Below are 22,310 nucleotides of genomic sequence, written 5' to 3'. Positions count from 1 at the left end.
TTTTAAAACTTTTATCTAATGAATATCAAATGGACTGCTATTTGGCCAGGAAAGAATAATAAGACTGTTTCTCCATTTAAACTAAATGAAAGTCACTACCACTCAAGACAGTGTAAGAATTGTATCTTCATCCACAACACACAACAAGAACTGACAAAAATAAAGAGTATCTTTTTTGCCTTGTGGTGCATAATTGCACCTACCTTAATTTTGTCCAACAATGATAACTTTGTTATAAATAAAAACATAAAATATTTTTAGCACTAGGGATTTTGCTAGCAACTCACGTTTTTCTCCAGTGTGTAAATGCTGGCCGTCCTGTTTGCCCTACTTCAACAGTCTTCCATAGAAATATTCATTGGTATCTTCAAGCTGATTTATCCCAAGGAAGACTCTGGGAGGTCTGGCATTTATTCTCTCCTCCTCTCTCCAGTCAGCATCCTGCCTCTGCCTCTATTGCCCACTGTAATTTTCACCAGCATCCAGGACAACAGCAACTCATTTCCTACAGAATGTGGAAGATAAGCAAACACATCAAATTTTATAGCAGTAGGAGGGAAATCTACCAAAAGAAAGTCCATGAGAAATAATAAAAATACAATATATTCTCATTATCAAACCTGGGAAATGTGTAGTTCTTTAAGAAGAGAAAAATAAATTCAATCAACTTTGGCGTAGCCCTTTTCCCAGCCAAGGGCCCTTTCACATAACCCTATATCCTAGAAATATCAAGACAGAAAATCCCACAGTATCTGCTTTGAACTGGGTTACCTGAGTCCACACTGCCATATATTCCAGTTCAAAGCAGAAAATGCGGGATTTTATTCAGCTGTGTTGAAGTAGCCAAACAGGATCTTAGAATACACTGGAGGAAGACCACTCAGAGTGGTGGTCATGCACTGGTTCTAGTTCATGAGCCATTGGCTGCCAATCCCTGGTGAGTCACCAGAAAAGAAAGAAATAATTGGCAATAATTTGCGCCAATAGACACAAATACAGGATTGATCTCTGGCTCACTGGAAAAAGTAATTTCTGGTCCCCTGTAAAAGAATGTTTACCAAGCACTATATTAGAGATCCTAGTAAACGCTACACAGAAGTCCACATGACAGGAGGAAAGCTTATAGGTAACACCCTCAGCTGTGAAATTAAGATATAGCATTAAAATATTCTGAATTTGTTCATCTGCATTGAACTCAAATGTATCCACCCACCCACTGCAGATGTCCCATTTCTCTGAAAGATTTATCATCCCAGCCCTCCTCGACTATCTGTTTCCTAATGTCTCGCTATCTCTTTGTTTTTAGATTTCCTGATTTAGAGATGAATATTTCCAAGACTAGATCATTCCCAACTGATTAAATGTAGGATAGTAGCATCCAGAAACCCAAAATATTTTCCCCCATCCCTGTCATTTTTTAAAAACTCTTAAAGGAAGATGCATGTCATTTAGAGCTGTAATTTGCTCTACCACAAGGCCTCTTTCTTTGTGCAAACCTTTCCAAACATCTCTGCACAAACGATGGGGGAAGGTCAATTCAGCACAATTTGCAATACACTCTGGCAACATGAGAATCACTGAGTCACTCTAATCTCTGTTATTACTCCTTTCATTTTTCAGCCAAGATTTGTAAGATAAAAAATAAAGGGATGTTGCAGCAGTTTTGTTCAAACTATTATCTAATCTGCCCAAAATTGCAATGGAACCCTACTAGGATAAGCACCTACAAATTTGAAGTTAGAGTTGGACAGAACTGCCCATACAGAGAGCTACTCATTTGCCCTCCTGCCATTTTTTTTTTCATTTTTAAATGATTCCTTGCTAGGATAGCGAAAAGTTGCAATGCTGGACTATGGTCTCTCCTCTTTTAAATGGTTTAGAAAAGAGGAATTAAATTAGTTTGGCAAGTGTAGCTTGGCAAGCAACTTGAGGATTCCTCTTTATCAGAGAAGGATGTATTTCAACCAGTTTAGACATGACATAAAAACAGTCACTTCAAAGGACCATCTTTCAGTTAGGACAACTTCAAATGTAATCTGATTGAAGACACTATTGCTGTGGAAAGGTTTGTGCCTACGTCTGAGTTAGAAACTGATTCATGAACTGACTAGTGGAATCTTAGCCAATTAATCAGCGAAATCTGCAAGCTCTTCTATGTATGAAGAAGAACATGGCTTTCCTTCAAATAGAAGGGGAGAAGGTTGTTTTTAAAAAAATCAGCATATTTCAAAAATGTATTGACTGCCTTGAAAAAGTCACAAAAGTTCATGTGTGCGACTGGTATTCATTGGCAGCCTTCCATTCAGGTGCTAACCAGAATTGACCCTGCTTAACTTCCAAAATCAAGTTGGATCTGGTGACTTTAAGTTATTTAAGCCCGCAACAGTTTGGAAATGAAAGGAAACATGACCTCTATACTAGGATCTGGGAAGTGTCTTCAGATGAGTTTTGAAAGGACGTCTCAATATTCCTTGTGTTCTAGGTTAAGGATGAAGCTTCAGTCTTTCTAGTTCTTCCTTAGCTATCATGTTCCTACATACCTTTCCATCTACTAGCCACTCACCACCTAGCCTGAATTACAATTTTATCTGGAAAGAAGTGATCACCATTCTCAACAGCACAAGCAGCAGCTAGGAAAGTGAAATTTAGACTCATAGTGAAGCCCACATAAAATTTATCTGCCATATTATTTCTCTTTTGTAATACAAAACTTTGGTAACTTACTACCTAAGGCCAAGCTATATTCCTACAGGGAATTCCTATTTTTCAAGACAGGAAGTTATCATGGGCAACATTCTACACATGCTGAGTGCCTTCTCACAGTTTAAGTTTGAATGTATCCAACAGCCAGATAGCCTTGGATTATGTTGACAGCTCTATTTTCAATAGATCGTGAAATATCCCCCCTACTGACAGAACAAATTTAGCATGACATAGGCCAAGGAGAGATATTGCTGAAAGTTAATATTTATTAAGTCTCAACACTGATGTATTCTGGTTATCCATCTTGCCTGACAGGAGTTACCAGCTAAATTAGTAACTATTATGTGCATTTAAGATGCCTCTGGCTTATGGCAACTCTAATGGAGAACATTGTCTGTTGGAGCTTCAATGCTGCGGTTTTACACTTTATGTTTTAATTGTGTTTTTATTTGGTGTGTTGTATTTTATGATACTCTTATTTTAATGGTTTCTTTTTAATGGGTCATTTGTGTTTTCATGTCTTGTGGACATTTTGTCCCATATGTAAGCCACCCTGGGTCTATTTGGGGAGATGGTGGCGGATTGTAAGAATAAAGTTGTTGTTGTTGTTGTTGTTGTTGTTGTTGTTGTTGTTGTTATTATTATGTGAACCAAGCATTGAGGATTCCTGGGCAGATTTAAAGGAGGTTAGATACAATCTTCCTGTGAGTGTGTGGCTTGCCCAAACTCAACAACTGAGGCTCTTCTACATTGCCATATAATCCAGATTAGTAAAGGTTTTCCCCTGACTTTAAACCTAGTCATGTCCGATTCTGGGGGTTAGTGCTCATCTTCATTTCTAAGCCGAAGAGCCGGCATTGTCCATAGACACTTACGAGGTCATGTGGCTGGTATTACTGCATGGAGCACCATTACCTTCCCACCAGAGCGATACCTATTGATCTACTTACATTTGCATGTTTTTGAACTGCTAGGTTGGCAGAAGCTGGGGCTAACAGCGGAAGGTCACCCTGCTCCCTGGATTCGAACCGGCAACCTTTCAATCAGCAAGTTAAGCAGCTCAGCGGTTTCAGAGGTTTAACCCGCTACGCCACTGGGGGCTTCTTATCCAGATTATCAAAGCAAGTAATCCAATTCAGAGCAGATAATCTGAATTTTATATGGCATGTAGAAGAGGCCTGAGCTGAACGAGGACTGAACTCTGGCTGAGCTCTCACAGAATTCTAGTCTAACACTCAAGCCACTACACTGAACTATATGCTAATACAGTTTGGATGCAATCGGTGTCAGGGACAATCCTGTTATAAGCAAATGAGAATATGTCTATGCACAAAAAGAAAGTCTATAGGAGAAATAATAATAGAAAAAATGGATGACTTGGGTGTCTTCCCTACTTCTTTCTCTACCTTATTCCAGTTGTGATGGGAACTGATATTCTCAAGGATGATTTCATTTCCTCCAGTAGTCTTCCAGCTTATCTAAGAAGGTAACTGGCTTAATTTAACTCTTTTATGTTACTGTCCTGTCAAGTAATAGAATTCCCATAATGAGCCCCTTCTATTTTACCCCTTAAACAGAACATCAGACACTACTAACTTTTACAACTTCTACAGTGGCAATGGTGACAATTTTACAACCATTACTATGCTTGGCACAATACAGAAGACCTTTGATATATGTTGGTATTTTATTCCAGGACCTCACATGGATACCAAAATCCATGGATGGTTGAATCTGTGGGTGCAGAATCCACCAATATGAAGAGTGAAATGTATACAGGTCAATAAAACTATTTCCAACCATTCCTGATTTCTAGCACTCAAGTGTTGAACTCCGACACAGGTGTGCAAAAATCCTGTAGGGGCAATGTACAAAAATGATATTCTAGTTTTGCTGTAAATCTGTAAATTTCTGAGATGTGGCTGGGGATAATTTGAGATGGGAGAAATGTCCTTTGTTAAGTTGTCTTCCCTAAAACTTTAGTAGGTTTGGACAAACACTCAATTGTAATTTGAAAAGATTTTAACTGCACAGTAAGAAAGTTTGAAAATTGTGTAAAATTTTAAAATCAGGAAAAGAATCAATAGAAAACTCAATTACAACAGATTCATTCACTGTTCTATATCTAATTCACTTAAGCCAATTTTGTGATCAATATTTTGATGTAATGCAACCAAAAGTATTGAAAGAAAAGGATGTAAAAACTGCCAAGATGGGGCATTTCTTTTCTACTTCTACTTCTCTCTACTTTTCTGAACTAGTTGTACTAATTCAAATAATCTACATAACTGAAGTTTTGCTATTTAAATTTAATTCAATAGGGAGAGGTATCTAAGACACCCAGAAAGATTGCAATACTGCATTTGTACATTTAGTCCGTTACAACACAGATAAATTACTCACCTTTATTGGTTATTTGGCAATTTTGGGGGGATTCAAATGAGGCTGCAATTATTGTTACTGCAGTTGTTAGAACTACTGTATTAGATGAGATTTTCCTGATCTTTTATTGTTTTATGTATTAATTTTGTTTACTATGTGCTTGGTAGGAGTAATAGATCTTTCAATTTTATAATTGTACTAGCTGTGCCCTGCCACGCGTTGCTGTGGCCAATTGGAGTTGCACTGAATAGCCTTTGTGCTACTAAGCCTGGGCAGTTTCTATATAGGGGCCTCCTTGCTTGGGCTGGTTGAATGGGGTGGAGTGGCCTGATGGCTTACAAACCTGAGGGTATATTCTGGTTGGGGTGGTTGAACAGGAGTGAATAGTCTTGCTGCTCGGAACCTGGCCGCTTTCTACCTTGTGGAATTGCTTGTTGGCGGCCAGGTCGAATAAAAATGAATAGTCTGAGTGCAGGAAGAATGAATGTTGGAATTAGTTACCTCAATTAGCATTGAATGGCCTTGCAGGTTCGAGGCCTGGGTGTTTCCTGGTTGAGGGAATTCTTTGTTGGGAGGTGTTAGCTGGGTCTGATTGTTTTCTGTCTGGAATTCTCCTGTCTTGTGAGTGTTGCCTTTTTCTTGTATTCTTCGCATTTCTTCCAGTCTGTTCTTTTTTATTGCGTTTCCTCTGCTTATTTTCATTAAGTATGTTAGCTTGTCCATATCATAAATTTCGTTCAGTTTCTCTAACCATAAGTCTCTTGTTGGAATTTCTTTTTGTTTCCAGTATCTGGCAAAGGTTATTCTTGCAGCTGTCGTTGCATATGTAAAAATAATATCCTCATTCTGATTAAAGTTTGTTGCATTCTCCGTTAAACCAAGTAGATAAAGTTCTGGCTTCATTGGGAATGATTTTTGTAATATTTTCTGTGTTTCCTCATGTATTTTTTTGAAACCTGCTCCTAAAGCAGCAATCCTAAAATGAAAAGGGCATCCACTCTTGTACTAGAAAAAGAAAAAGGGTGAACTTTTAAAGCTTCCCTGAAGGATACCACAGGGCAGATGAGAAACTAAGAAAGGCCAGAGGGGCACAGTAACTTTTGGAGAAGAGTAATATCGTATTTGATACCATATCACAGCTGCTCTATGCTCCACAAAAGCCAGCAGCCTACCACAACAGGCAGGCCCGTAGCCAGGATTTTCATTCAGGAGGGGCTGGGATTTTGATTTGGTGGGGGGCTGGGATTTTAATTGGGGGGGGCTGAGATTTTGATTCGGGGTGGGGGGGCTGAGTCTGAGTGAGAGAGGATCTACCGTAGCAAACCTTTTGTATCGTTATCCCAATACCCCCATGCATATGGGATATATTGAACATGGTTATCAGATCATGATATGAATAAACATAACAGTTTAAATAATAAATGTAAGGCCTTCTCGCGGACCACCCTGAGAATTTGGGGGGGGGGCTGAAGCCCCTCAAGCCCCCCCTCCCCCGCCTGACAACAGGGAACTTCACACCCCATGAACAGGCATTTCAGCATTCAAGTAACAATATGCAGATTGCAGCCATGCCAGCAACTTTATCCCATCTTCTTCCAGTGACTACAAAGGCTTGTGCTGGCATGGTAAAGGCATTTCTCAACCCCCATAGGCTGGGACTTTAGTATTTGCTGCTCCACAGGCAGTCACACGTTTCATGTTTCCAGTACCAGAAGGTGCTTGACATTTCCACTTAAAAAGCCTTGGTGCTCTGAATTGAAAAGGCTTGCTGTAATAATAGAGAAGTACACATATGGAAAGTGCTTGGGAGTCCAGAGGGCTGAGTTCACTGCCACATTACAGTAACCCCTTGAAAACTGATACTTAAGGAAGAAGTAAATGACTAATACAAATTACTGTATGCGATGGGGAGGGCTTACATAACAACCTCCCAAAATAACAATAGCAGAAAATGCAACTACCTGCACTCTAAATCTAAAATAAGTATATAGAAATGTCTGATGGCCTGATATACTGGAATTGCTCTGTCATAATACAGGTAATTGCTATCTGTCAAACAAAGAGTTCTTTGTACAGAGAAAGCTAGTGTGCGCATCTTGTGGCCCAAAAAGATTAATGCACATGCATATGCACACACACACACACACATACACACACACACAGACCACTAATAAAGCTGCTAAAATGCCACTGTCCCTACTAGTGGTTCACTAATTCCCATATACTAATGCAATGGCTACAGTGTAGGATGAGATGTAACAAGTATCCTCAGCCTAGTTAAATTTATGTATGACCTTAAATAAACTTCTGAACTTTATGCATGACCTTACATAAATGTTTCTGTAAAAGGTAACTATACTTTTGAAACTTCCTGTACTTAGTTCCAGACTCTCGCATCCATCACTGTCTTTCCACTGAGTTAAGTCCTTAGATCCAACTCTTCACTTCTTTTTACTGAAATCCAATTTCTAAGACAGCCCACTTGCAGTACTTCCTTTATAAATTACAGTGCAAAAGGTGTCAAGAGACATCATCTTTCTCTACAATATGTAATGTAATAAATGAAAAATCCTAGTGCTTTCTAGCAACTAATCTTTATTCTCCCTTTATTTCCAGTACTTCAGTATCTACTACTCAGATAATAATTCCCACTGAACTTAGCATGTTTTAACTGCTGAATGAACATAGCTGGAGAAAGAAAGCTAATAGAGAGCAAAATCCCTTTTCAGAATCCTACATGAGTAAATGTTTGCATATAAACATTTAAAGGGATGAATTACTTCTGCTTGCAGATTAGTGGACACTTCAGTTGCAAAACAAATGAAAAAATTTGTGACAAATTATATGCAATGCAAAATATATGAGAATTTTGAAAGGTTAATCATTTTCTCATTTAGATGCTTGTGAACCTTCACTAGATATTTAGATGCTTGCAGTATAGGGGAATGTGTATATTTAGCATATATTTTACTACACAAAAGTCCATAAATGACAAACATTATCGGCACACCTTCACAATTATGCACACTGAAATACTATCGGCCCTCCACATTTGCCGGGGTTAGAGGTACAGAAACCCTATGAAAGTGGAAACTGTGAATAAAATAATTACATTTTTAAAAAAAATCTGAGACACCTTTTTTGAAATATTCAGGTCATCCAGCATGACTCTGTTGTTGACTTCTGCTGGAATCTGCCATAGAATCATAATTAGGGCCTAAAGATTCCCAGATAAGAGTTCTGTCTCAGAAGTCCTTTGTCCTCCAACATGACTGCATGCTAAACTTCCCAAGGAAGTTGCACCGGAAAACCTAAAAATTCCTAGAGATAACTTTTTAATCAAATCCTTGAATAATCAAATCCTCAGTAGTCAAACTTGCAAATATGGAGAGCTGACTGTATATAAAACAATCTGGGGGAGGGGGGGCAGAAAAAGGGGGAAGAGCCAATTGGTCAGTCTAGAAAGCAGAATGGGAGTACATATCCAGCCAAATTGGAGGGAGAACCATCAAGTGGGGAAAGCAACATGCAACCCTATACATCCCTCCTCTCAAACTTTTTCTGTATGCAGACAAAAATTTGGATTTGCTCCATGCTTTGGCATGAAATGAGATGGTGACAAACAGAGCTTTCAGTTTCTTTTTCTTTTTCTTTCTGAACAAAATGAAAATGAATTTCAACTTTCAATGCAACATCTAGCCAACAAAAGAATACTCCTTGGGGAGAGTGGAGAAAGAGATAAGTGAATAAGACTGAGACAAAGACAAATAAAAAAAAAGCCTAGGAAGGAAATTCAAACCATTTAAAATAAGTTTTTATCACTGTTTACGAACACCTAAATAAAATGTGCTCTCTTATAAAGCTGAACTTCTTCACAGATCAAAAGTCCAGAATGCAAAGGCATTCTGAACCATTATAACTGGCACATTATGCAGCTACTTATTTTGTACATGGAGAGTCTCTTCACAACACATAGTGTTATACATAAATATCTCTTGAATGCTCAGCTGAAATTGTAAACCTATTTTTTTTCCACTTGACTTGGTTTTGATCCCAGCTGATCCAATGTAATAACCCTACTGTATTACAATTCACCTGATCTACATGGAGCTTTGCATTTCAGTTCAACACCTGGGATAGAAGGATAAAACACTTTCCATCAGATAACATAATAGAGCAATATATGAGAATTCTCTCCTGCCATTCAACCAACATAGAATAGCAAATACTCTTTCATCCACAGATATTTCACTATTCTCTGTTTTGCTGATATAAGGCAATTCAGATTGTTATGTGATATGTCCTGGCTCTGTTGAGTCATTTTACTAATTTTCAATCTACAATTAAACATGTCTTTATTCAACCACCAACTGTTGGTGTACATTCTTGATACTTAGTAGTAGAAAAATATAATGACATTTTTTAAAATATACATTATCTTTTTTGTATTTCCATAGTTGAGTCAACATCTCTTTTCTCTTGCAGCTTTTGAAACAAACTTCCTTTTTTCCTTAAAAAAAACTGTTCCTTTGTTTCGTATTATCTCAATTTCTTGTTATTTGATGTCTCTAGGTAAATTTATGCCTATAAGTAATTTCCTTCTTATGGTGACCCCAACCTGGAGTTTTCTTGAGAAGATTTATTCGGGGGGGGGGTGACTTTGCTGGAAAGGATGTGACTTACTAAAGGGCACTCATTGGGTTTCATAGCCAAGCTAGGATTTGAACTCTGGTCTCCAGAGTTGTAGCCTAACACTCAAGCCACTCTACCACACTGCTTCTCAGCAAATGTATACACGTCACAAATGTCTATTGTATTTTCATCAGTTTCATACTCCCAAACCATTTTTGTACCAGGAGTCTGACAGTGCTGATAACTAGCTATATAAGTACTTAACTCATTCCAACCACACTGAACAGGAAATTCCAAAATTTTCTGGCGAGAAGAAATGAAATTGTTTTAACTATGTAAATTATTTATCAGTTTTGATTTTGTTTTGTCACACATTTTCTTTGCAGCTCTTGATTCTTCCTATTTATTTCATTGTAAAGGGAAAGACTGGCCCATTGCCAACATGCAGCCCAACCTCTTTCTGCTGACTCCCAAGGTTGCTTTTAAATCTTCATTTAAACACACACACCCACAACAATGTTGATGTGGCCAAAATGATAAAATTGTGCTTCAGGAGAAGTGGCTTATCTCCTAGCCCTTCCCCTTGAAACCACAAGACTCAGAAATTAGACTAAAAACCTAAGTACAAACCAGAAGCAGGACTTTCAGACTTCTTTTTGATCGAATGAGTATTACTATAGCCTACCTGCATGGTAGTGAAAATTAGCTTTCACTTCCACTGCAGTTGCCCACTCCTGTTCTAAAGCAATCCAAGTAGGTTTCTCATCTTACTTTGAAGAATGCATATGTAAGGTTTCCCAATGAGTAGATTCTAGCAATGTAATTCTTCATTTAGTGTCTTCTCAAAAGAAGCTATGGGAAATTTAAGCAATTTTTGACACTCTTGTGAACAACTTTGAAAACTATAGTGTTTGAAGGTTATTTGCAATTTGGGAGTTATTCTGCACAAAAATGTGGCTTAGAAACAGCCAGGAAACATATAGAAAAGTTTTTAACGTGGCTGTTTGGCTTAGAAATGTTTCTGTGCAGAAAATAGTATTCCTGTATCAGCCCTGTAGCCAGGATTTTGATTCGGGGGGTGCTGGGATTTTGCTTTTGGGGGGGGGGGGCTGAGTCTGCGTGAGAGAGGATCTACCCTAGCAAACCTTTTGTATCTTTATCCCAATACCCCCATGCATATGGGATATATTGAGCATGGTGATCAGATCATGACATGAATAAAATATAACACTTTAAATAATAAATGTAAGGCCTTCTCATGGACCAGTCTGAGAATTGGGGGGGGGGGGGGGGGGGCTGAAGCCCCTGAAGCCCCCCCCCCCCCCCAGCTACATGTCTGTCCTGCATATACGGTAAATATTATTTTCTGTTCAAAAATGTTGCTTTTTCTGCAAAAGGATTTTGCATTGTATAAATTGCATTTCTCTGTAGAAAACATTTGAACAATCTCAACAAGTTTTTGACCATTTAAAAATATTTTCATATATTCTTTCGGTTCCTATTAGATTTATTAAATGCTCTGTTCCTTTTAGAATTTCAATTTCAATACTGCTGGTGGCATCTGCAATCAGACCTCCATATTCACTGTGAGGGGCACAGGACCTAGAATACTTCTAGAACATGGCCATACACAGCCCGGAAAACATACAACAACCCTGTGATCCTGGCCATGAAAGCCTTCGACAACACAATATAAGCCATACTGTGATTTTTATAATATAAAAATTGTCTCATACAATTTGTATGTGTCCCTTAAGGAAACTAGGAAATGAAGCATACCAATATGAAACACAATTGAAAGTTGCAGGAAGGCTGCTTATTGGATTCGTTCCAAGGATGCTCTTTTATTCAATATGACTGAAACAGCCTTTTTTAAGAGATTTGCATTTGGAATTTATTTTAGCTACAGTCCTGCAAAAAGAGGCTGCATAAATTCATTTGACTTCAGTGGCATCTGATCAAACTGCGATCAGGACTGTAATGTTATCAGTGGAATACACATCAGTGGGCAAGATGGTCCAATGGGCCACGTAAGGCAACTTCTAATGTTCCTAAGGACTCAAAATTTCATTTATATTTCAGCATACATTCAAAACAGATTTTCTATCTATCCTTGTGACAAGTCAAGAATGTACATAGTTCCACTCTCTGTCATATCTTTCCTTCTAAAAATGATTTTAAAATTAATTGATACTGCCAGTTGCAAATGAATTTGCAAAAGTGATTCACTCATCACATAATGGTTACTTGGCTGCCAGTGTGTATACCTTTTTAGTAGTTGTTAATATTTTTTAAAAAGACGTTTTGTCCTGTAATCTCCTATTTAGCACTTATTTATTATTAAATACAGTCTCTGCCTTTCATAAGGATCTTAATCAGCATGTTGAATTGTGCCCAGACATAAACCCATAGACAGAAAAGCTATATATAATGGAATTATATTTTCCCTACAACCATCCACAGTCAATGGTCTGGCTGCAACATTTAGAACCCACTGAAGTTTTGCTACAATAATGTAAACAGGATATAATCAAGTCGCCATAGCCAGACCTGATGTGCCTACCAACTTGCGCAGCTATCACACTAGTCTTAATTGTGAAAATGCATTCCTGGCAATTGCTGAAACTTGCGTGTCCAGCTTCAAGGCCGAGTCCAGGAATACACCCAAACTGTGAAGATTTCAAGGAGAGCAACCCTATTCCCACTGATTTGTTTTTTGACTCACCATGAGCACATCTGTCTTGTCTGGCTTATATTTTAATTTGTTAACCCTCATTGAGCAGATGACTGACTACAGGCACTGTCAGTCTCCTCGGAACTATATGAAAAGGAGAGACAGAATTGGGTGTCATCAGCATACCAATGAAACTATATCCCATCATATATATCAGTTTCATGTATATGTTTAACTGGATGTGGGACAAAACTGAGTCCTGAGGGACCCCACAGGCCAAAGGGATGATTCAAACAGAATCAAGGAATAAAGCCACTCTCAAACAGTACCATGTAAGTTCCAAACAAGACAGTTGGCACAGCAAGGCACCATAGTTAATGGTATTGAAAGATGCTGAGAGGTCTAACAGAACCAAAAGTGAAACACCCCTCCTGCCAATCTTTGGTGCGGGCCTTCTACCAAGATGAAATCATTGAACACATAAATAATAAAAAGCTCTGTTGCATAACCAGGTCACAAACCAGATTGAAATAGATCTTGATAATCAGTCTTGTACAGAAACACCTGGAGCTGGATGACCACCTAATGCACTAGAAACTTATCCAAGAAAGGGATATTGCAGACTGGTCTATGTGTCCAGTGTAAGAGACTCAAGGGAGACTTTTTTGCTTTGTTTTCAATTACATTCTCACTGCAAATTTATTTAGGCATAACAGAATGCAACAAAGCAGTCACCATTTCCCTACCCACGTATGTAGTCCCTTTCATTTCCTGGTTACTTTTTTGAGTTAGAAAGGGCACATGTCCAACATGCATGTGGCGATACTCTTTTCCATGTTTCCAGGCAGGCTGCACAAACTGATCCATATTCAATAAGACAGGACCAAAAGGAGCTAATATATCTACTGGACCTGTATCGACTACAGCAATCCAAGTAAGAGTAGATCTGAGTAATTCTGTCTGCAAAATGCCATGCAAATTCTTAAGAGCAATTTGTCATTTGTTCTATGCTCTGTTTTGGAGAACAAAATGTCAGAGGCCCCCAACCATTCACTTTCACCACAGACACAAAACACACTTTCAAATGTGTTTAATCTGATCTGATCTACATTTTCCATCATCTGTGCTCTTAATTGACCCCTACAGCTCCTCTATAGAAACTCTGATTCCCAGTGAACCTACAGCCCACTAAGTCAAGATTGGACCATGACAACAAAACTCTAGAAGTTCCTTGACACTCAGACCACTACCTTCCTACCCAGCATATTGTGCTGTGGATTCTTCTAGCTTGCTAAATAAATTAGGAAGGAAATAGTGGACAGGTGGATGAGAAAGGAAAGGAAACTGCTTGTTGCCTTGAGGCAGATCTTCCTAACAACAGACAAATATGCAAGTCTGCACACATATATGCTATGTGGGAACCAGAATATTAACTGGAAAGATATGCAAGAAGAATGCCATTCCTAAATTCAAGTGCAGAAACGTTATGTTGCTCAGTATCTATGTTTGATTAAAAAACAAGTCCATGGGCACAAAACATTGTCAAAATCAGTTCATTACATCTTCTAGTAACATTCTTTTCATAGAAAAGCCAATAAAAATAGAAAGATTTTAACCAATTTCATATATATCTTTGGGATATATATAGCAACAGATTATTCTCAAAAAATGCAAAAACACAAAAGTTTCCCATTATTCTGGCAATAATAGTCATGTGACCGCAACAAAAACAAAGTGCCATATTCTCTTTTATTGTACATTCTGGTGCAAAACAGCTGTAAATACATCTTCATTCACTCAACAAAATCAGATTTATGGCTGCCTGTTTAACCTACCAACTCTGGCTCTCCAGATGCTGCTACTGCAAATGCAGAAATTCTCCATCTGGCTGCTTTGAAACCCTGACATTCTTGATGAATCCCACCTCTACAAGCAATTGCACACAATAGACCAGTGTCAGAAGCTGAACAAAAACAGAATGTTGACTCTCTGTTTACTTTCCTCTTATATACATATAGCTTTTGCAATAAAAAGGGGGGGGAAAACAGACCACTGGGAAGATCTCGCCTTCTCAGTCAGGGATAGCAAAAGGAAGCCTGCAGGAGGTAAAGAGAAAACACTGCAGAGGATATAATCAGCAGGAAAGCACTGAGTCTTGGGGGGAAATAAATTCCTCTTTTCTGCATATCCTTGCCTAAACCTGCATATCTTGGGCAACACCCCATAATCTCTGTGCCTGTTTTTGTTATCTTTATCTTGTATTTCAGTGCCACAGCCAAATAACATGTGCAGTATTGTTGGTCTTTAAATCCAATTACCATAGGAATATCTGCAGTTTGTCCTTAAAGGAACAGGAAGGGTATGTAAAAGGAGCAAAGGGGAATGTATGTAGGTCAACTCTGATCTCTCCAAGTGCATAAACTTTATTCTAGATCTAGATTACAGAAGCCAAAAATTACAATGCAGAGTGTTTATTTCTAATTCTATCTCAAATCCACACGCTCGCACACATCTAACCTCCCCTCCTGAATTTATTAATACCTACACCTTGAACACAATTGGTCCTTCTGTGTTGCCATGGAACTGAAACCTTTACAGCTCAGACGGCGATGTATTCCAGGGAGCACACTGTTCCTACACCTCCTATCACAGAGGTAAAATCACTGCATAACATTAACACTTTTAGTATCATGAGCCTCTTGTCTGCACATCTTTACACACGTTTCCCTCATTTCTATTGCAGCTCAACAAGCAGTATGAACTGTGCTTAAGATGGTTATCTGCCCAAGAAATCAGGAAATCATATGTTGGACACAATGCTAAAAGAAGCAAGAGTATGTCATAATGCAGCTACCGCAATATCAGCTGCAATCTTTTGGGACCCCCAACATATTAGAAAGACAGTGCAGACAACATCATGCTTAAAAATATAATTTTTATTACCAGTTCAGATATCAGATTAGGTACTAACTTCACAGAAAACTACATTTTTCTAAAATATGCTATCCAACTAATTATTCAGATTCTGGATACTGCCAATGGGGATAGTGCCCTCTCTAGTCCTTTCCTACTGAAGTATGAAGATGTGGGCAGGATTTTTGGATGCATGCCCTACTATGTGTATGTTTGCTCCTTGCTCCTTCTGTCTCATATCAAACAGAGAGGGATTGGCAAGCTCCATCAGGGAAATAATAAATGCTTCCTTGCAAAAGTGCTCAGTTCCAGCCACTCTGAAGGAAGCAATTCATTTCAGGAAGTCACTCCTGAAAATTGCCCCACCCCACCAGATCCAGAATATTGTAATGAGATTATTTAAATGTTTGCCTTTTGGGGTGAAACGTTCAAGCAGTCGAGGCTGTATAAAAGATTTTAGCATGTAGGAAGCACTAGTAATGCAAAATAGAACAAAATGAAACAGAGAGCCAATTCAAGATGAGAAGCCAACGCATGGTTAAAAAGATTGTTTTAAATACGATATACATAAACGACATAAACGGGTGGGCTGAATGTTGGATAACCGGAACTGACGGATAATAGGGAGGCCCTATTGTCCCTCCCAGCAAGTCGGTTTAGGGAAGCTCTGTGCATGTTGCTGCTTAGCAATGTGCACGGGGCACCTCCAAAGGTCTGAGTGCTCGCCGGAGAGACGAGGCTCGTCCCTATGGTGAGCACTCAGTTTAGGGAAGCGCCCCATACATGTTGCTGCCTAGCAATGCGCAGGGGGTGCCTTCAAAGGGCCGAGTGCTCGCCGGAGAGACGAAGCTCATCCCTACAGTGAGCACTTGGTTTAGGGAAGTGCCCCATGCACGTTGCTGCCTAGCAACGTGCAGGGGGCACTTCCAAAGTGCCGAGTGCTCACCGGAGGGAGGAGGCCCGTCCCTACAGCAAGCACTCAGTTTAGGGAAGTGCCCCATGTGCGTTGCTGCCTAGCAACATGCAGGGGGCACCTCCAAAGGGCCGAGTGCTCGCCGGAGGGACGGTGTTCGTCCCTACAGCGATTCAGTTTAGGGAAGCACCCCATTTGCACTGCTACCTAGCAACGCGCATGGGGCGCCTCCAAAGAGCCGGCTTGGCACGTCGGGTAATACGGTAGGTCAGATAACCAGAAGTCGATACCTCACAACCTCTGAGGATGCCTGCCATAGATGTGGGCGAAACGTCAGGAGAGAATACTTCTAGAACATGGCCAAACAGCCCAAAAAACATACAACAACCCTGTGATCCCAGCCATGAAAGCCTTCGACAACACACAGTACATTTAATACTCTGACAAACTTTTAGGAATTGACTATAATGGCTTTTAACTGTGTCTTGCTGCATTGGTTTGTATCTTTTTGTTTTTATTCTTTTAATTGCCTTAACTCTATGTCTTCAAGTCATCTCTAAATTAATGACAAGTCCATGAATTTCACTGTTTTGAGGGGCAAGGTATACTCAGATATGATTTTGCCACAGTTTCTTTCTCTGAAACAGTGGTTCCCAACCTTTTGTCATGATCCCCATCTTATGCCATCTCCGGACATAGAGTGCTGACACAGAACACATGGCCATGGGCCAAAAGGGAGGACAGGAATACGAACCAGCCATAAAATTCAATTGCCCTGAGGTAGGGGGAAAGGGACTCTGGAATGTGGGAAGGGGCAACCTGCAGGCGCCAGGACTCTAAGAACGATTTATAACACTATAGCTAGGGCCTACATAGATGGGCAGTAAAGTAGACTCTTGTATTCCGAACAATAAAGTCATATGATATCTTCACTCATTGTGTGTCTTGGTGTATTCTTCTGAAGATAATTAACCCACAGCAACACAGCTAGAGCTGAGAAGCCTTACACCTTTGAGACTCCAGGTGTTTTGGACTTCAGCCCGTACACATCTTAATAGCTAGTAAGCTGGCTGGGATTTCTGGGAATTGAAGTCCAAAACACCTAGAGGCCCAAAGGTTGGGAACCACTGCTCTGAAATATAACGTGAAATATACACCCGGCCTTCAATGGAGAACTCTCATCCAAGCACAAACCAGGCTGACCCTGCTTAGTTTCTAAGATCAGACAAGAGCTGGTGCCTTCTAGGATATTTAGACTCTCTTGATTCTATAGATAATTTAATTGCATGTATACAATATTATGTAAGCTGTCTTGTGTTGCGGTTTTGGGGAAAATGAAATTATAAGTGAATTGATGATTATCATGAGCATAGTGCCATTATCTTTAAGGTACAGCAAGATTTTTCATTGTTTTCTGGCAACAGACTAACACGGCAACCTAAATAAAATATATATTTTTGGGGAAAAACATTTTAAAAGCAGATTAGAGCACTGCAGTTAATTAATGTCAAGAACATATTGCAAATGAAATGCATTGACATTAAGAAGATTGGCAGAGACACATTTAGGAATTTGCTTCCATATAAAATTTAGCAACAACTTCCAAGTGAACAGCTTTAAGGAGACATTTTACTTTGGAGCATAAAGGATATCAATGGCTAGCAATTATGATGCATCTCTATATGTATCACCTGCAATGTCAGAAGCAATTTGCAGAGTACAAACAGAAGGGTGCTGTGGCATTTGTGCACTTTCTGTGAGATATCTCTGGTTGGGGAATTCTTACAGTCATCTGTTCAGCCATTAAGGAAGAAGTATACTAAATTTGATGTGATTCTGATCCAATGCAAATATCTCTGCAGTTAAGTTTCTAACATGTGTGGCACATTACTATTCATTAAAGTAAGTCACTACTATTCTGAAGTACAATTTCTTGTAAAAGCCTTTTTTCTTGCAAGGACACAGAGATTGCATTTAGAAAAACAGAGGCATGTGGTGTCAAGCTACATTAATTCTACTGTGTATATGCATTGGGTACATCTACACTGTTTTATTAATGCAGCTTGACACAACCTTAACTGCCATGGCTCCATGCAATGGAATTCTAGGAATTATAGTTTGGTGAGACACCAACACTCTTTGGTAGAGCAGGCTAAACACCTGTTCAGATTACAAATTGGATGACTCCATAGCAGTTCAAGTGGTGTTGACCTGCATTAATTCTACCATGTAGAACACCCTTAGAAGAACTGGGGTTGCAGACACAACCTTAAAAGAGATATTCTTCTTCTCATACATAGGAATGCCTCTTCTAAAAATGGTGCCTGATGTAACACATTTGCGTGTTGTTTAAAAGGTATGTTTCTTTAGTATCATATATTAAATCACAAATCACTTTATGCAATTAATTATTTAATAACATACCTCTCATAGATTAACTGAGTGTCTGATCAATAATTACAGATGGTTTTTTCAAGTTTACTTCCTCTGTGCTTATGGAGGCGGGGAACTGGACAATTTGTAATTTTACTGAAGAGACTCTTTCAAAGTGAAACTATTCCAGACACTTTTTGGTAACAGGAGGAGAGAAGTTCTTTTGAGGGCAAGATTTTTTTTAACAACAGCACTTGGGCAGATTGCTTTCCTGTAATCTTGTGCAATGCAATATAGACAGGCTGCCAAAGAAAAACTCATTCTGTCCTTCCTTTCCACAGCTTAAGCAAGCGAAGAAAAAAATCAGGAGTGTGAGTGTAGTGGACAGTGCCAAATATGTGAGACTATAAAGCTTTTGCTTTTATGTAATTAAGACCTAGTATAACAAAGGGGAGATGTCAGTAGGTATGATAGCATGTATACCATATTCTTTGCAACACAGATGGTTGAAAGCAAATAAGTCAGAATTACATTCTCAGAAGCTGGCTACCTAATAAATATGAAATTTTATTCAAAACTTTTGTGATCGGGAGTAAACCTGCAACAGATGACCGTCTGCCACCAGACCATACAACCAACATATCCTAACATTTCTGTTTCATATTATGTCTCAGAAAAGCAAAAGTATTAATGATTCTATATTACCACAAAAACAAAAAACATTTAGCTTTAGAGGTGCCCTCTCCCTCACATACACATAACAATTGCCTCAACAAAAGTTTCTCTCCTGTACCCTGCTTCAATCTGTTCAGAATTACTTGTAAGAGGGATTAAATGAAATATGCCTGAATGAGTCTAATTCATGTCAACTAGTATTTGTTGCTGTAAATCCAGTTAGTATTCCAAAATTATACATAGTTGGATCCCCGTATCCACAGATTCTGACTATCCACAGACTGAAATATTTTTTAATCCAAACAGAAAACCATTTTATATAAGGGACACCATTTTATTATGCCATTTTATATAATGGAACCTGAGGTTGCCAAGAGATCACTGTAGTGAAATTCTGGTTCAGTTCATTATTTTATAGATACCTCAATTAAACCCTGACCACAAAATAATGCAAGTTGAGTATCCATTACCTGAAATTCTTGGGACCAAAAGTGTTGTGGATTTCTGGTATTGCAGTATCTATATTTATATATACAGTATGTACAAAACATATGTATATATTCGAGTTGTGACCCAAATCCAAACATGACATTCATGTATTCTTCATTCACACCTTATAGCCTTAAGGTATTCTTTATAATATTTTAATAATGTTTTACATAAAGAACTTTGCATACATTGAACTAACACTGAACTATCACAGAATGCAAAGGTGTAATCATCTCAGCCAATTTTATATTTTGGAGTATTTCAAATTTGGATTTGCAGATATGGGATGCTCAACCTGCATATAAAAACACCAGAGAGTATACAACCAATGGATCTTATCATTCATCCATAATTTACCTGTGTTCTGATGTGATAAAATAAGGGCAGATATATCATGGTTCTTAAATCACAATCCCAAACCACATTTTAATCCTGGAGTGACATTCCAGTTTATGGAGTAACTGCACAAACTGTATTTTCTATATTCAAACACAACAGCACATTGTAGTTTACTAAGAATCTAAAAGAAAATAGGAAAAGAGAAAGCATGCTAGCTTTTAAGGATTGCTGTTCTTCTTGATCTTTGGTCATGCCTTGACTTTCCATGCCATGTGCCTGAAAATTCTGTTTATCTTAACTGCTCCAAGCCATGGTCTCATATTTTGTTTCTCTAAAACAATGCTTAACTGGAATGTATGTCCTCTAATTAAGCTACAGTAAAGCCCCGCTCATTCGAGCGCCACTCATCCGAGAGTTCGGGCTATCTGAGCCAAATTCCTCCCCCCCCCCTCACTCACCCCGCCAGATCCCGGTGTTGCCGGAACCCAGCAGGGTGAGTGAGCGAGGGACGGAGGGCAGGCTCGCTGGCTGGCTCCTTCGCCAGGCTAGGCGCCGGTCCTGCCAGCCCGGATGTGGCGAAGGAGCCGAGCCAGTGAGCAAGTGAACAGGGAGGGCCTTTGCAGCCCTCCCCGTTCACCCACTCGCACGCTTGCTCCTTCGGCAGGCCAGGCAGGCTGGGCCCAGCCTGACAAAGGAGCCGAGCCAGAGCCATAGCCAAAGCCTGCCGAAGGAGCCAGCGTGCGAGCAGGTGAACGGGGAGGGTCACAAAGGTCCTCCCCGTGCACCCGCTCACACTCTTGCTCTTTCAGCAAGCTTTTGGCAACAAGGGGGGAGGGGGAGGAGCAGGAAAGAAGAGGAAAACTTGGAGGGAAAGAAGAGGAGGGAGGGAGGAGAAGGGAACTGCGAAGCCATTCAGTATGCTTCGTGGAGCTCCAAGAGCTCAATGGAGCACACTTTGAGAACCGCTGCTCTGTACCTACGACTCTACTACGAAACTACGAGCACCCTTGCTGAAAACTATCCGACACATTCAGCAAAAAATACAGAATATATATTTTCATGCATGGAAACAGGATGTTAAAACATTTCCTTTAAAGGGCACATCAGTCAAATAAGTAGACTTATTCTTTAAAAACTTCCTAAAGCAGCTCTATGAATTTCATGTCCTCTATATACCCTCTCAGAGCAAGAAATCACAAGTGATATGGAAGACCAGAAAAAACTGCAAGTTGTTAAAATTTCCAGGAGGCTTTATCTGTGACAACGCAGAAGCTAGAATAATAGCTCAGAGCTACAACCACCTTCTGTCCGGGGTAAGGGCAACACCCATTTTATAAAATGTAAAGGCAAATATTTCTGCCATCAAATACATTTTTTTCAGCAAGAGAAATCAAAACTGAGTATCAGAACAAACACATATTTAAGTGGAAGATGTTATCAAATATAACTGCACCCCGGCCATGTGATTGCAATACAAATCATTCTTAAGATCACAAGAATTGGTGTGAGACATCAGCTGGAATGGGAAAGAGAGAAGACAGAAAAGTATATTGGTCTGAAGCATAAAGAAATGATGTGGCCATTAAAAAGAACCCAAACATACACATAGACATAACTGGCTCCGGAGAAGCAAAAAATCTAATTAGGTTAATACTATATTTAAAAACAAATGCAATTAAGAGACACAATGCAGAATCCATTTGTGCTACTATTTTTACCTACCAGATGCTTCTATAAAGACGGATGGACTCTAAATTCCTGTTTTTCAGTGGAAAGACTGAAAGACTCCTTATTTGTTAGAAACCTCCATACTCCGTACCGATGAACATTCAGCAGGGATATGGAAATTCAGTTTGCATCAGAAAATAACCTTAACTCTTGGGAAAGGGTCATTTTAATTTCTGAGTAGAAACATATACATGACCCCTTTTCAGGTTTGCTAGAATTAGGATTTCTAGGAATTGTATCTTTCTAGATGGTAGGTGCACAGACACATTTTTATGCTCGGGCAAAAAGTGCATCATGTGTATTTAAAGTATATCTACCTCATTCTTTCTCCAAATAATTTAGATGATACGGACTATGCAAATATGATCTTCCATCTAGTCAGATTCAGATATACTTCTTGTTAGGGCAGAGAAAAAAGCAAGCACTCTTACACCACTCTGCAGGTTATACACAGGAGACTTTTTATGCAAGAGAATACAAGTCTTAAAT

General features: G+C 39.2%; 1 protein-coding gene across 2 annotated transcripts in view; it reads right to left on the bottom strand.

The window, feature by feature from the left end:
• hivep2 (HIVEP zinc finger 2) overlaps positions 1 to 22,310 on the bottom strand; it is a 200,178-nt gene that overhangs the window by 134,525 nt on the left and 43,343 nt on the right. For both annotated transcript variants that reach the window (XM_062977932.1, XM_062977937.1), the window contains exon 2: positions 288 to 505. The gene's annotated coding sequence lies outside the window, so the exon portion shown is untranslated. The remainder of the gene's footprint in view (positions 1 to 287; positions 506 to 22,310) is intronic.

Source organism: Anolis carolinensis, chromosome 1 (genome assembly GCF_035594765.1).
Source record: "Anolis carolinensis isolate JA03-04 chromosome 1, rAnoCar3.1.pri, whole genome shotgun sequence".
In the NCBI taxonomy this organism is placed as follows: Eukaryota; Metazoa; Chordata; class Lepidosauria; order Squamata; family Dactyloidae; genus Anolis; species Anolis carolinensis.
This window is presented reverse-complemented; position numbering and strand designations above follow the sequence as displayed.